Source organism: Eptesicus fuscus, chromosome 9 (genome assembly GCF_027574615.1).
Source record: "Eptesicus fuscus isolate TK198812 chromosome 9, DD_ASM_mEF_20220401, whole genome shotgun sequence".
NCBI classification, from domain to species: domain Eukaryota; kingdom Metazoa; phylum Chordata; class Mammalia; order Chiroptera; family Vespertilionidae; genus Eptesicus; species Eptesicus fuscus.
Genome location: NC_072481.1, coordinates 28,797,357 through 28,811,631, shown reverse-complemented (window position 1 = coordinate 28,811,631; position 14,275 = coordinate 28,797,357). Strand labels below are relative to the sequence as shown.

The window sequence follows — 14,275 nt, the reverse complement described above, 5'->3', positions numbered from 1 at the left end:
ATTAATTCATGAAGAAACTCATAAGATGTTATGATTAGTTCAAGGAATAATTTGACTTATAGAAATTTATGTTTTCTACTGAACATTTGCATTGTTGTGGATATGAATCATTTCATTACTCTAGATAGGAATAATTTGCATTGCTATAGTTTTCTATAACTTCACAACTACACCTGCAAAGCTGTAAAATGACCTAGTCCATATAAGGTCAATTAAAGGAGTGCACCCCTATAAAGTCAGATAATCCTCAGAGGATCTGCTAGGCAACACCAAGAGGGCCTTTGCAAATCTTAGATTATGTTTTTCTGACAATATTCACCCTTATGATTTAAATAATCTTCAAATATTATCCCTAATCACAAAATAAAGCTGGTCTTTGCAAGCACATTTTAAATAGGATGAATAAAAAAAGAAATCTACAGACAGATACCGCAAAGAGAATCTTCAGACCATTATAATTAAAGAGACTATCCTAAGTGTAGCCAAAGGAGGGGGGAATGCCAGATTTTTTTAAAGAGCTAAATGACAGCCAACATTCTTCTGAATAACAACAGTGGAAATGTGCTAAAAGAAAACAACTACCACACATGTTTTTCATTTATTTCTCTCTCTTTTTTTGCTAACTTAAATTATTTTGAAAGTCATTTGAAAGATGCTAAGGCTCCACGGATATAGATTCCAAATTCATATTTTGTCCAACCACCGTCACTGGTCTCTGTCATGCCAAAAAGTTAATTTATTTGGTAATTCCTATTGTTAGGTTCCTGGAGAAGAGATCTTTTCTCATAAGCCATCTTCTTCTTCTTATTATTATTATTCCTTTTTTTAAAAAGCAGAGCTTAATTTCCAGGAAATAGTATGTTTGTTGGAGATCAGTATTTAAAAAAATATCAAGGTAGATCTAATATGTTCAACAAAATGGAGGGCTCAGCCAGAGAAGTGGAGAGGTTCTCTAGTGTTTGCTTATCATCTTTTTTCTAATTTATTGATTTGAGAGAGAGAGAGAGAGAGAGAGAGAGAGAGAGGTTTGCTGTTCCACTTATTTATGCATTCATTGGTTGATTCTTGTATGTGCCCTGACTAGGGATCGAACCCACAACCTTGGTGTATAGGGACATGCTCTAACCAACTGAGCTACCCGGCCAGGCTATTTGCTTATCATCTTGCTGCCCAGAAATACACACGTGGAAGTGGCATTCAGGAATACAGTCCTATACCAAGTTGTTCTCTCTCTGCATCTTAAATACTCATCATTGGTCCTCCTGGTAAAGCTCATGGAGCACACAGCTCCTCTTCTGGACCCGATCTTGGAAGGAGGCTCTGTAAATTTCCAGTTTTAATGTTGACAGCAATGCCATGCATTATTTTGAAAAGTGGTTTTCATTTGCTTCCTAGTCATTAAAAAAAAAAAATTTTTTTTTTTGTTAATTCTCACCCCAGGATATTTTTTCCAGTGATTTTTTTTTTTAAAGAGAGAATGAAATGGAGGGAGGGAGGGGGAGAGAGATAGATAAACATCCATATGAGAGAGACACATTGATTGGTTGCTTCCCACACAAGCCAAACCAGGGCCAGGAATGGAACCTGCACCCAGGCACATGCCCTTAACAAGGAATTGAACCTATAACTCTGTGGTGAGCAGGCCAACCCTCTAACCCTTGAGCAACACTGGCCAGGGCTCTTCCCAGTCATTTAATTCTGTCACACATAATGTCACTAAGTGAATGTCATCATCTTGTCTGTCAAATTCACTAAGAAGTTGATGAGTAAGTTTTTGTGACTATGGCCTATCGTCACTGAAGCTGCTCACGAGGTGCACTTCCAGACTTCCACACTGAGCATGGTGGAAAGGATTGTGTGGAGTTCATGATCAAGGGAACCTCCGCTTTGGTGTCAGTTCCATCACAATGCATCAAGCAGGTAGCTCCATTACCTGTGTATCTCAGTACCATTACGTGACAAGTGGTGCCATCATCAGAACTCCGATGGAGATGGGGCCATCCTTCAGGAGGTCACTGCAAGCTTTCTCTGCTGAACATAGGGAAGGCCCTGGGGTCCCACTTGTTGAACAGACTGACCTCTGAGAAGTCTGGATCTTTCTTCCAGATGCAGGTGGGCTTGGATGAGGTCCCCGGCAGACTGAGCCCCAGGGAGCTCAGCGAAATATCGTTAAAGAATGACGATGAAATAAAGACGTGTAGAGTAACAAAAATTATGAACATGTGTCACCAGCAGGACTCCAGCAAAGAAAATTCTGAAGTATGAACTTTGGAGGAAGGAAAGTAAATGCAGATGGAAGGTCTGAAGCCAGAAGGAATAAAGAGCAAGGAAAGCCATATGCATCTAGGTGAATCTAAATGAACATGGTCTCTGTAAACCAATATTGATCATGTCGTATGGGGTTAACTAAGAAAATTAAAATTTAAAAAGCAATAACCTTTATATCAGGAGTGGGATAAATGGAAAAACATTCTAAATTTCTCATATTATCTTGGAGGCCCTTCTCTACCCTCTCCATCTATCAAACTTCTATTCGTCTTTTAGGGGCAATCTCAAGTATTGCCTCTCCTGTGAATTCTTACCCACACCCCTCAGAGAAAAAAGAGTCAGTGGGACCCTCTTCTGTGTTAGTGCATAATTGCATGTGTACCCTTCTCCACATATTTACCACACCTGTCACCTGTCAAGTCCTTGGTGCTACAGTCCTTAGGGAGTGAGGTGTCTCATCCAGAGACTGGCCCCTTCTCTCCTGCTTGATAAAAGCTTCTCACCAAGGGATTTGAAATGCCAGACAGAACACACCCTCCAAGGGCTGCGACCTGAGAGGCCACTGGGCAGTTAAAGACCACCATGGGCACCGTACTTTATAAGTCATATTAAAATGTACCCATATTCCACATTCAACATAATGAATCTAGCACTATGTAACTATATAGCAGGTTATAGAATTCTATATCTTATATATAATCTTACCATCTTATATACATGAGTTTCCATTGACTTTGAGGTTGACTGAAATTATCTTAGAAAGGGGGAAAATATGATTTTATGACCACTTGTTTCTGTTCATTTGTATTTTTATACTTTTTGATTTCCCTTTTCCTCTTGTTTCTAATAAAATCCATTTTGGAAAACCACAGCCTGTCTTGGGTGATCTCAAGGAAAAAGGACTCTACTCTGTCCACTTAAGGTTGAGGAAAATTAGAGACAGGAGAGTGAGCCTACTGTTATCCCCAGATGCGAAATTTAGGTAGTCCAGAGAGAGGTTAAAACTCAGTGGGGAGTTTTGTGCTCTGTTCCCTCTGGCTTGGAGGGACCTTCCTCAAAACTCTGTTTATTCCTAATGGAATCTTTACAAAGGTACGTTGTTTTTTCCCAGGCTTCACCAATCTGCAGGTTCATGTTACTGGGCATCACCCATATTTACCGGCTTTTGCCTTTGTTTGCTGGTGCAGGAACTCCAGCATCCAACAACGCAGTCCCCATGACGTTCTAGGGACAACTCCCATAAGTTAACATGCAGCCCCTTGGGTCCTTCTTCCCCAGCCCCTTGCTGATGCACATTCCTATGAAACTCCTTGCAAAAAACTAAATTGTACTGGCCAGAATTACTTAAGACGAATGCCTGTGCCTTCTGCAAGAAACCAAGGCTACAGGTTTACATTGTCCTCGAAGATATTATCCTAGGCCACTGGAAATGCTAGAAAAGGAACAGTCCTCCAGAGGTAGGAGGTTCCCTATGGAGCAGGCAAAGGCCTCCAGCTCTGAGGCCTCCAGCCATAGTGTTGTGTAAATAATGAAGCAAAAGTAAAAGGCAGATAACAAAACAAGGTATATAACTGCAATATGCTTGCAGATGTCCGAAGAATATCATTAATATAGAAGGAGCTCTTATGAATTGGTAAGAAAAAGTCAAACACCCCAGAAAACTGCCAACAGCTATGAACAGTTCATAGAAGAAATTCAAATAATCAATAAGTATATGGGAAAATCCCACCAAAGACATGCACATTAAAATACCAATGAGATACCAGTTTTCCACCTTTGAAACTGGCTAAGAGTTTTTAAATAATCCAGGGTGACCAGAAGACAATGAATCATGGACTTTCACACATTGCTGGTGGGAGTATAAATTGATCTTTTTGCCAGAGGATCTGGCTTTATGTAAAAATACTTCTGTAATAGTGAATGACTTAAATATATTACTTAAATACAAAACATAGGGGTGGGGAAAGTAGTTTTACAGTTATAATACAAATAAATAATATAATAATTAATACATAATGCAAGAATAAACTGTGTTTTGCATACTCACAACTGTAAACCTACTTTCCCCCACACACACTGTATATTGAATATTTAAATTAAAAAGTCTAGAGTTTATATTACAGGTATACTGAGATAGGTGGTATGATATTGTCCTTGCAGTGTTGGCTAAATCTTTGTTCTCAAACTTAAGAGTACCTAGAAATCACCTATAGAATCTCTTCAAATGCAAATTCTGATTCCATAGGTGGAGGGTGCCAAGACTGCATTTCTTAACCACTCAGAAGTGATGCTGGTGATGCTAATCCACAGGCGACTACCTGATTAGCAAAAGTCTAAATCACAAGGGAGAAACATTTTGCATGAACCAATGACACCTGCATCCTGATATTGATGCCCTTGTCATCCCCTCCCCTGGAGTTTGGGCTGAACCTAGTATTTCATTTCTCATAATCGCAATACCCCAAAAGTGAGGGGGCAGTAACTTTCAATATTAGGTTGCAAAAGACCCTGGTTCAGCATTGCTCTCAATCTCTCTCACTCTCTTGCTCACTCTCATGAAGCCAACTGCCACGTGGTGTGCTGCTCTAGGGAGAGGCCCACATGGAAGGAACTGATGGATGCTCTGTACAATAGTCAAGAAGGAAATGAGACCCTGAGTCTAACAGCCTGTCAGGAACAGAATCTTAGCAACAATCAAGTGTGCTTGGAAGCAGTCCTTTCCCAGTCGAGCCTTAGGATATCTGCAGCTCCAAATGGTACCTTCATTGCAGTCTTGTGAGGGCCCATAATCCAGAGGACCCAGCTAACCACTCATATTCTTGATCCACAGAAACTGCAAAAAATATACATAATCAATGTTTGTTGTTATAAGCCATGAAATTGTGGGGGTAATTTGTTACACAGCAATAAATAACTAACTAATACAGAGGAACTGCAAAGAGTCATAAGGAAACTTTGGGGAATGATGATGATAATGATCTTGATTATGGTGATGGTTTTGCAAATATATATATATATATTGTTAGAGGCCCAGTGCATGAAATTCGTGCATGGGTACAGTCCCTTGTCCTGGCCTGCAATCAGGGCCATCTTCCCTGGCTGCCGGCAGCTGGCCCCACCACCCTCCACCACCCTCCCCTGGTTCCCCGGTCTCCCAAATCAGAGCCTGCTGGCTGGGGGAAGGAACCAAGAGGTTGGCCAGCAGCTCTAATCTGGAGATTAAGTCCTGCGGGCTGGGGGCAGCTCCTGTGTTGAGCGTCTGCCCACTGGTGGTCAGTACACGTCATAGCTACCAGTCGTTCTGCTGTTCAGTTGATTTGCATATTACCCTTTTATTATATAGGATATATTTCAGAACTCATCAAATTGTATACTTTCAATATCTATTGTTCATTGTATGTCAGTATATTTCAATAAAGTTGAAAATGCATTATGAAAGTATCTGGGTGGGATATTTTCACCCAATTTTCACTCCTTTATACAGATATCATTCCAGTAAAGCAAAGCTCCTTTCTTTAATGAGATGAGGGCTTATGTGCCTTAAATTCATACTCTAGTACTGGTTGAAAAATGACCCATATATCACTTCCCTGAACTCTATTTTATGATTCCCTTTTATTTATTTCAAATTGTTCTTACATTTTTCTTAAGTTGAGCTATAGTGAGGTCACTGATCTAGGAGTTATCATATGCCCACCACTTTGAATTTGTTTTATGAGTCCAGAGCTCAATCACTCAATCTCCTATTCATTTAGTAATAGAAAGATGACAATTATGCCAATTCTTGGCCAGGTCTTACAAACTGGTAATTAAACAATGAATCAAACGTATGACTTGCCTTCAGTAAGTCAGTCCACTGTCTGGTGTCTTCAAGCATGAGGAACACCTACTGCCACAGCCTTCTGGGGGTTCTCTTTCATCATCTCACTGAATCTAGCCCATTCATGTATCACATGTGCTCACTGATGTTGGAAAGAATTTGGATGGAAAAGTCATGTAGGCTGTGTCCCAGGTTTGTTGCTGGTACCCATGTTTCTGTGACTTCATTCTAGAGCTTTGCCCCAGTCTTTCACTCCTAGGAAAGCCCTCTTCACATCTTAGTTCCTAAGACTGTAGATGATGGAGTTGAGGAAGGCAGAAATGACATTGTAGAATAGAGCCAGCTTTTTGTCCGTTTATGGGGAGGCCTCAGAGCCAGGTCTTATTTACATAACCAAAAATGGAATAGAGAACATAGTAACCATGGTGATGTGGGAAGCAGCAAAGTTACTGATGTATACAATGATGATGAGGAAAAGTGGAACCAACAGAAGGATGAAGCCCAAGATGAAGTTCACCTGGTCACTGAGAGATGTGTCCACACAGGCTAATTTCAAGACTGTAGGTACTTCACAGAAGAAGTGATTGATCTCATTGGGACCACAATAGGGAAGACTTATTAGCAGATGATACCCCAGAATCCACAGAAGGTCACCATTCACCCACACAACAAAGAGCTCATGAAGACTTTATATCTCAGGGATGGCAAACGGCCACACACCTGTCATAAACCACCATTGCAAAAAGTTAAGACTCAGTGATTCCAAGCGTCAGGAAGCTGTACATCTGGGCCACTCATCCAATGCAGGTAACGGTCTTCTTCTTGCAAACCAGATGTACCAGCATTTGGGACACTGTGGTGGTGACATAGCCCATATTCAGAATGGATATGACTGAGGAAAAAGCACATGGGTGTGTGGAGGCAGGAATCCATGCACATCAAGATGATAATAAGCCCATTTCCCAGAGGGAGATGAGGTAAAAGAGAAGACAATAGGATAACATTTATCTCTGTTAGTGGAGAATCCTAGAAGAATAAACTCAGTAAGAGAGCTGTGGTTTCCCCAGAGGAAATCTTGCATCCCTCTCCTATTGCAGAGAAAGAACAGAACCATCATTAATAAGGTGAAATCTCCAAATCTAGTAGCAAAGTAACTGCATCTTAGGACCCCTGCAAAGCTGGGGACCAATTTTTTAAAAAGAATTTTTATTTAATATGAAACAGCATGTTAATATTAATACTATTTAACACCAATTTATTCTGAGACACACAGATATAAATTCCACACTTCAAAATGTAGAACTTGCAAAAGGAGGGTCTAAAACTGTGTCTTGTGTTTCATGAATAGTTCATGAAGCTTATAAAAGATTTCAAAGAGGCCAAGGAAAGAACTGGGTATTTGAGAATATTTACTGTGAATTTCATAACAAATGGGGATGTCTGCCCCCTTTGAAGCTCCTTCCAAAAGGGGTTTCAGTGGGACTAGTTGAATAGTTTAATAGGTATTCTGGTGTATAAAGACACAGCTATCAGATATCTGACTCAAGCCAGAAAACAACTATTATTTGTAAATAAATTATATTCCATGAAGAGTCAACATCATGTGTTTCTATGGACCAGAGTTGGGTGATATATCAGAGAAAGAGAGAGGGAGAGGTGAAGGGAGACAGAGAGGGGGAGATATGAAATGCAAAGAAGAAAAGAAGAAGGAAGGAAGGAAGGAAGGAAGGAAGGAAGGAAGGAAGGAAGGAAGGAAGAAAAGAAGGAAGGAAGGAAGGAAGGAAGGAAGGAAGGAAGGAAGGAAGGAAACTATTATTCTAGGATGCTATGCTCAATGAATAGATATATTCTTAAGAAATGAAAGCTGTTCACTCTCAAAGCAAAACAAAAAACCCCAGATAATTAATAATCAAAAGACTCACAATAAAAGAAATATTAAAGAACCTCTTTAGGCTGAAGGAAAATGATCCCTGATGGAAGTGTGCAATTGAAAGAATGAATGAACACTAGAAATTGTAAATGTGGGGGTAAAATGATAAAATACTGTTTGTTTAAAGTAACAAAAATAGCAATATTATGTAGAGCATTAAATTTATACACAGAAGTAGAATAGTGATAAAAAATAGCCCAAAGAGTAGTAGGAGGAAATGGACTTAAGCTATTGGAATATTTTTGCAATATTTGAGAAAGGATAACATAACTGAGATTATAATAAGTCAAAGATGCATATTTTAGTCTCTAGATCAGGTGTTAACCCACTTTTCTGTAAGGGGTCAGATAATAAATATATTAAGCTTTGCAAGCAATATGCAATCACTGTAACATACTTTTATTTGTTTTTTAAACCTTTAAAAAATGCCAATCCCTGTTCTGTAATGCCAAAGGAATAATAAAAAATAGTAAAACTCAAAATGTAATACTGAATATAAAGGAATAATTAAAAGTTCTCAGTTTATTTTTAAAAAGGCAGGAAAAGTGGAATAAAGAAACAAAGAACACTTGGAACAAATGAAAAACAAGTAGTAAGATGATAGACAACCTAATTATAACACTACTAGAGGCCCAGTGCATGAATTCATGCATGGGTGGGGTCCCTCAGCCTGACCAGTGATCGAGGGCCTGCCCGTGCCAGGGAGGGGCTATGGGAGGTTGGGTATGAGAGCGCACTGACCACCAGGGGCAGCTCCTGTGTTGAGCATCTGTCCCCTGGTGGTCAGTGTGCATCTGTCGTTCGGTCGTTCGGTCATTCAGTTGTTCAGTTGTTTGGTTGCTTAGGCTTTTATATATATAGACTAGAGGCCCGGTGCACGAAATTTGTGCACGGGGGGGTTGTCCCTCAGCCCAGCCTGCACCCTCTCCAATCTGGGACCCTTCGAGGGATGTCCGACTGCCCTAAACGGGCAGTCGGACATCCCTCTCACAATCCAGGACTGCTGGCTCCCAACTGCTTGTCTGCCTGCCTTCCTGATTGCCCCTAACCACTTCTGCCTGCCAGCCTGATCACCCCCTAACCACTCCCATGCCAGCCTGATTGATGTCTAACTGCTCCCCTGCCAGCCTGTTTGCCCCCAACTTCCCTCCTCTGCCAGCCTGGTCACCCCTAACTGCCCTTCCCTGCAGGCTTGATCACCCCCAACTGCCCTCCCTTGCAGGCCTGGTCCTTCTCAACTACCCTCCCCTGCTGGCCATCTTGTGGTGGCCATCTTGTGTCCACATAGGGGCAGGATCTTTGACCACATGGGGGCAGCCATCTTATGTGTTGGAGTGATGGTCAATCTGCATATTACTCTTTTATTAGATAGGATAGAGGCCTGGTGCATGGGTGGGGGCCAGCTGGTTTGCCCTGAAGGGTGTCCAGGATCAGGGTGGGGGTTCCCTTTGGGTGTGGGGTGGCCTGGGTGAGAGGCCTGTGGTGGTTTGTAGGCCAGCCACACACCCCGGTGACCCAAGCAGAGGCCCTGATATCTGGAATTTATTTATCTTCTACAATTGAAACTTTGTAGCCTGGAGTGGAGCCAAGCCTTCTGCTTGCTCCGTGGCAGCAGCCATTTCTGTTGGAATTTATTTATCTTCTATAATTGAAACTTTGTAGCCTGGAGTGGAGGCCTAGGCCGGCCAGGGCTGCAGAAGCTTGGCTTCCTCCATCGCCCAGGGCAACTCTAGCCTCCTGCTCTTCCAACTCTGTGGCTGCCGCCATTTCTGTTGGAATTTATTTACCTTATATAATTGAAACTTTGTAGCATTGAGTGGAGGCCTGGGCTGGCCAGGGCAGGTGGAAAACTTGGCTTCCTCCATCACCGGGGAAACCCAAGCCTCCCTCCTGCTCTCTGTGGCTACAGCCATCTTGGTTGGGTTAATTTGCATCCTCGCTCCTGATTGGCTGGTGGGCATGGCTCGTGGGTGTGACAGAGTGGTGGTTAATTTGCATATTACTCTTTTATTAGATAGGATGGTGGTAGGATGATGAGAGGTGATTGACACCTGTCCTCTCCAGTGGGGCAAACACATTTGTAATGTAGAATTCACACCTCTGATATATGTTTTAGAGGAGTGTGTGGACAAGTTGCAGCATGTAGGAAGATGTATTACAACATAGTAAAGAAATAAATCTAAGCTACTGGTGACATTTTCTCTGCAGAAATTTCAGCTAGGAGGGATGCTGTGATCTGTCTACAGAAGTATCCAAAAAGTTGTGTTAAAGAAGATGGATAAGAATTGCTCCACAAAGCCCCAAATTTAGAATTAAGTGTAAATTTCACCAGAGTCACAAGCTTCAGATTGACTAGAGAAAACGTTCTGGCACTCAGAGTTGTTCATAGAGAGATGCAATGAGCTTCAGGCTGAATCTAGCTGACCATGTGTGTCAGGGATGCACTGGGATCAACCTGGACTTAGACATAAAGAACTACTGCTGAGGACCATCCCACCCGGAAGGACTTTTTAATCTTCTCTGTCCTCTTTATTATCTAACTTTACTTGTTCCCAATGCTTAATGCCCACAGCATTGCAGCAACTTGCCACTTGTGACTTCCATCCTCCAGTCCCCAATCACTCAGTCCTATAGCATTTGCTGGGAGCAATCTTAACAAGATAGCATTTTCGCTGTAATCTCTGTCTAATCGAGTATCCATAACATGGTGCAAGATGTATGTGGGAAAGAGCAGGAGTGCTAACAGGGGAAGAGGCAGAGGGAGTGGGAACAAGGAATAGGTGAGCAGGTTCCAAAAGCACATTCAGCCTCACCCTCCCTAGTGACTAGCAGGGAGCATCCCCAGACTGCAGGTATATTGGTGGTATGCATCTGCCTTGCTAACCCCTCCTCAATAACAGAACCTCATAGGAACTCCCAATTTCAAAGTGGTCCCCCAAATCCCTGCCTCCCTGAGATCTCTTTGCAACCCCCTCTTTCCTCTTACATATCCTAATGTTGTCCTGTCATCCTTCCCCCCTTCCTTCTGCCACCCCCTTGTCTTGCCCACCTCCAAGGGTCCCACTGATTGGGAAGGGGACACGGGAGAGCCTAGCTGCCTCAGCCTCTCCAACAACAGTCCCTCCTCCTTTTTGTGTCTTCACTGGCAACTGAAGGCCAGATGCCTTGAGGGAGATGTACACATTAAGTCAGAAAAAGACGGAGAGGGCGATAAGGGCAGTCGGACAGAGATAAGTAAACAAAAAAGCAAGTCAACAATACAAAAGATCAACAAAACCAAGAGCTGGCTCTTTGAAAGGATAAACAAAATTGATGAACCTCTAGCCAGGCTCACCAAGAAGCAAAGAGAGAGGACCCAAATAAACAAAATCAGAAATGAAAGAGGCGAAGTAACAACCGATCCCACAAAAATACGAACGATTATGAAAAAATACTATGAACAACTCTATTCCAACAAAATGGACAACCTAGATGAAATGGACATATTCTTAGAAAAATACAAGCTCCCAAAACTCAATCAAGAAGGATAAAAAAACCTGAATAGGCCAATAACTACTGAAGAAATTGAAGCAGCAATCAAAAATCTTCCAGCAAACAAAAGCCCTGGTCTGGATGGCTTTACAGGGGAGTTCTACCAAGCATTCAAAGAAGAACTAAAACCTATCCTCCTCAGACTATTCCAAAAAACTCAAGAGGAAGGCACACTTCCAAGCTCTTTCTATGAAGCCAGCATTACCCTAATCCCAAAACCAGATAAAGACACCACAGAAAAAGAGAACTATAGGCCAATATCCTTGATGAACATAGATGCTAAAATCCTCAACAAAATTCTAGCAAATCGGATTCAGCATTACATTAGAAAGATCATACACCATGACCAAGTGGGATTTATTCTGGGGATGCAAGGATGGTACAATATCCGTAATTCAATAAATGTGATACATCACATAAACAAACTGAGAGACAAAAATCACATAATCATATCAATCGATGCAGAAAAAGCATTTAACAAAATCCAACACCCTCTCTTGATAAAATCTCTCAGCAAAGTGGGAATAGAGGGATCATACCTCAACATAATAAAAACCTTATATGACAAACCTACAGCCAATATCATACTCAATGGGCAAAAAACTAAACTCATTTCCCCTAAGAACAGGAGCAAGACAGGGATGCCCACTTTCACCACTCCTGTTCGATATAGTACTGGAAATGCTAGCCATAGAGATCAGACAAGATGAAGAAATAAAAGGCACCCAAATTGGAAAAGAAGTAAAACTGTCCTTATTCACAGATGACATGACACTGTACATAGAAAACCCTAAAGACTCCATCAAAAATTATTAGACTTAATAAATGAATTTGTCAATGTAGCAGGATACAAAATTAACACCAAGAAATCTATGGCATTTCTATACACTAATAATAAACTTACAGAAAGAGAGACCAAAAAAGCAATCCCATTTACCATAGCACCAAAAAAATTAAGGTACCTAGGAATAAACTTAACTAAGGAGGTAAAAGACCTATATGCAGAAAACTACAGGACACTGAAAAAAGAGATAGAGGAAGGCATAAACAGATGGAAGAACATATCGTGTTCATGGATTGGTAGAATCAACATCATCAAAATGTCCATACTACCCAAAGCAATCTATAGATTCAAGGCACTCCCCATTAAAATACCAACGGCATATTTCACAGACCTAGAACAAACTTTCCAAAAATTCACCTGGAATAATAAAAGACCCCGAATAGCCACAGCAATCCTGAGAAAGAACAAAGTAGGTGGGATCTCAATATCAGATATCAAGCTGTATTACAAAGCCTCTGTTCTCAAAACAGCCTGTACTGGCACAAGAACAGACATATAGATCAATGGAATAAAATAGAGAACCCAAAAATTGACCCAAGCCACTATGCTCAATTAATATTCTACAAAGGAGGCAAGAGCATACAATGGAGTCAAAACAGTCTCTTCAATAAATGGTGTTGGGAAAATTGGACAGATAAATGCAAAAAAAATGAAACTAGACCACCAACTTACACCATACAAAAAAATAAACTCAAAATGGATAAAGGACTTAAACATAAGACGGGAAACCATAAAAATACTAGAGGAATCCACAGGCAGCAAAATCTCAGACATATGCTGAAGCAATTTCTTCACTGATACTGTTCCTAAGGCAATGGAAACTAAAGAGAAAATAAACAAATGGGACTACATAAAAATAAAAAGCTTTTTCATAGAAAAAAAAAAAAAAACATCAACAAAACAACAAGAAAGCCCACTGCATGCATGGGAGAACATATTTGCCAATGTTATCACCGATAAGGGTTAAATCTCCAACATTTACAGGGAATTCATACAACTTAACAAAAGGAAGATAAACAACCCAATCAAATAAATAATGGGCAACAGACCTAAATAGATACTTTTCGAAAGAAGACTGAAGGAAGGCCAAGAGGCATATGAAAACATGCTCAAAGTCACTAATCATCTGAGAGATGCAAATCAAAACGACAATGAGATACCATCTCAAACCTGTCAGAATGGCTATCATAAACAAATCAACAAACAACAAGTGCTGGCAAGGATGCGGAGAAAAAGGAACCCTCCTGCACTGCACTGCTGGTGGGAATGCAGACTGCTGTAGCCACTGTGGAGAACAGTATGGCGTTTCCTTAAAAAACTAAAAATGGAACTCCCATTTGACCCAGTGATCCCACTTCTAGGAATATATCCCAAGGAACTAGAAACACCAATTAGAAAAGGATTTATGCACCCCTATGTTCATAGCAGCACAATTCACCATAGCTAAGATTTGGAAACAGCCTAAGTGCCCATCAGCAGATGAGTGGATTTTAAAACTGTGGTACATCTACACAATGGAATACTACGCTGCGGTAAAAAAAGAAGGAGTTCTTACCATTTACAACAGCATGGATGGAACTGGAGAGCATTATGTTAAGTGAAATAAGCCAGTCAGAGAAAGATAAATATCACATGATTTCACTCATTTATGGAATATAATGAACAACATAAACTGATGAACAAAAACAGATTCAAAGACAGAGAAACATCGATCAGACCAACAAACCTCAAAGGGAAGGTAGGGGAGGGTGGGGGTAAGAGGGAGAGATCAACCAAAGGACTTGTATGCATGCATATAACCCTAATCAATGGACACAGACAACAGGGGGGTGAGGGCATGAGTAGGAGTATGGGAGGGTAATGGGGGAATAAGGATACATAT

General features: G+C 41.0%; 2 pseudogenes; both read right to left on the bottom strand.

Annotated features, from left to right (window-relative positions):
* Positions 1–827: 827 nt before the first annotated feature.
* LOC103294921 (protein N-terminal asparagine amidohydrolase-like) lies at positions 828–6,191 on the bottom strand (annotated as a pseudogene).
* LOC103294920 (putative olfactory receptor 2B3) lies at positions 6,142–7,021 on the bottom strand (annotated as a pseudogene).
* Between the last annotated feature and the right edge of the window lie 7,254 nt (positions 7,022–14,275).